This window comes from Dipodomys ordii, unplaced genomic scaffold (assembly GCF_000151885.1).
Source record: "Dipodomys ordii isolate 6190 unplaced genomic scaffold, Dord_2.0 Scaffold122, whole genome shotgun sequence".
Taxonomy (NCBI): domain Eukaryota; kingdom Metazoa; phylum Chordata; class Mammalia; order Rodentia; family Heteromyidae; genus Dipodomys; species Dipodomys ordii.
This window is the reverse complement of record NW_012267338.1, coordinates 1,412,157-1,414,877: the sequence shown is the minus strand read 5'-3', so window position 1 is coordinate 1,414,877 and position 2,721 is coordinate 1,412,157.

Here is a 2,721-nt window from a genome sequence, read left to right as displayed (position 1 = left end):
ATAGCAGGAAAACGTGGAAAACTATGATTAAAAGTAAGGCATAGAAGAGAAAGCTGAAAGAGGTGGTAATGATCAAGAAGCCTTGTATTCATAGACTGCTTTGTTGAATGGCAGCTTCTTTGTACAATGACTTAAAGAAAATATATTTAAAAAGTAAGATAGGGGCTAGAGGTGGTGGCACATGCCTATAATCCCAGCTACTTGAGAAATAAAGATGAGAATATCACTTCAGGGGAGAGAAGCTGTTGACTATTTAAAAAATGCAGGGTATATGACTACTTCTATTCAACAATGATGACTATAAATTGTCAAGAAAAAGTTGCAATCCTGTTTGATAGTTCTTGAAACCAAATTTTCACATACCGTGTAAATAAGGCCTAACTGTAATATAAAGAAACATCATTGCAACTATATATTTTAGTTGATCCATACAAGAATGTTACACAAATAGACTCCACATATATATGTAATATTGAGTGTTCATTGGATTCTCATTGAATCCGGTGAGAGACAGGTATTGAGTGCCTAACAGTGGTTTTGTGCATATTTAAGGTTTATTAAACATTTTAGGAATTCATGAAAATCTATCATAGCAAGTATAACCCTAAAAGACAAAGTATCACCCTGATTTTAAAGGAATTAAAATGTTGTAGTGGTATGTAACTTTAAAAAATTACTAAGGGGGGCGCTGGGAAGGTTGACTCAGTGGTAGAGCTTGCCTCGCATGCATGAGTCTCTGGGTTCTATTCCTCAGCACCACATAAACAGAAAAAGCCGGAAGTGGTGGTGTGGCTCAAGTGGCAGAGTGCTTGCCTTGAGCAGAGGTGAGGGACAGTGCCTAGGCCCAGAGTTCAGCCCCATGACTGACCACCCCCCCCCCAAAAAAAAATCACTAAGGGGATGTAACTCAGTGGCAGGGCATTCTCTTAGCATGTATGAGGCCCTGGGTTCAGTCCTTAACACTGCACACAAACACACAGTCACCAAAGTCACCCCATGTTGTGAAATCTTTCCTGAATGAACATATTTAAGTAATTTTCACAACACTGTAGGCAGTCCTCATATGTAGATGTTGCCCTTACAGAGTAGGTGCCTTGTGCCATTGGATACAGCAAAGAGATTTGACTCTCATATCAGTGAAGTTGATTGTAATTTTGACACTTTGAAACACCCTTACTGAGATTTAATTACAACAGCTATTTCATTAATTTGCAACAAGCAAGTACCTACAAGCTAGTACCTACCAAATGATTAAGCAAATGTTTTAACCTACCTATTGGCTTAATTTCAAACAAAAATTGACAATTATTTGTATTGGCTGATTTGGGCCATTTTATATCCCTTTAAAGCTAGTCTGTTTTAAAGTCTTTTTCAGAATTGATTAGAGGCTACAATTAAGCAACAGCCCTAAAGATCTGTGTCTCTGCTCCTTGAAATAGATGGGAGCCAGGGATGTTGGGGTCTAGAGGTGCCCTGCTTCTCTGTGCCCTTCTTGGGGGCACTCAGTCTTGTTATAAAAGGAAGGTGCAAAGGACAGTGGGGAGAACATAACTCAGGGAAAACCCACCCATCATGTTCCCACCCTTGTAATTCCTGTTCGATGTAGAAACCAGAAGTAAGGCTCTGTTGTTTTGCATAGCATAAACAGTCATATTGCAGTTTCTTTGATTCATTCATCCCCTCTGGAGGGATGGAAAATTTTTGAATTCATTTTCTTCAATCAACAACTTCTCTTAGACACAGCTTTCTTCATTTTCCTTCTGTTGGTGGTGTCTTATCCCAGTAAAAATCAGGATTGTAACCTATAGCCTCATGTTCATCAGCCCATGAAGAATCTACACCACTTTCCCTTAGCAGTTGGAGAATATTTTGTAATTCTAAGAATAAAGGTGGCTCTGCGCTGCTGGTGGAGGAGGTTGAATAATGGCTTGTAAGGTGGGTTATTTCAATGTCCACTGCCTTTCCTGAATTTTAAAAATGGTGCATATGTATACAAGAGTATATAGGAGACCAGGAATAAGGCATTGTCATAACCACATCATTCCTTAAACCTTTTTTCACCTACCAACCAAAAACAAAATACAACAAAAAACAATCCTATAAAGAGAAGGGATTGATGGCCAAGAGGAGGCTTGCCTATGCTTTTTTCCTTGATATCGGTGCCCTTGTGTCTGCAGAGGATGCTGTGTGTCCTTACAAAAGACAGACAAGGTATGAAGTGGCCACACACATGCTGTCTATCTTTGACTAACAGACATTCATCCATTCATCTAACACTAGTGGTACCCAAACGAGGGAAGTTCTTGCCAATTTCTGCCATCTCTTTTCTAGGTGGGTAAAGCAAAACACATCAGAAAGTAATTTTCAAAGGTTTTTCAGGGAGGCTAGCATGAAGAGTTGAAGGGTCTGGGAACACACCTTCCCCCAAAGTGTAAAGTATAAATACTCAATTCAGTTTAAGGAACTCATTGCTGATACGAAAGCCTTGGCGACTCCCCAGTTTACACTTAAGTATAAAAATAGTGGAGTTTCTATTTCAGATGATCTGATTCGCCCAGGATTCTTAAGGACAAGGAACCATGGAGTGGTTCTCCTTCAGTGGCAAAACCCAGGCATACTCTGTGTCATTAGGTTTTGTTTTGCTTCAGCAGTTAGATTCTGCAAAGAAAGATTATTTTGAAATCACTCTTAAAATCAAATTTTCAGTGTATTGTCAACTTA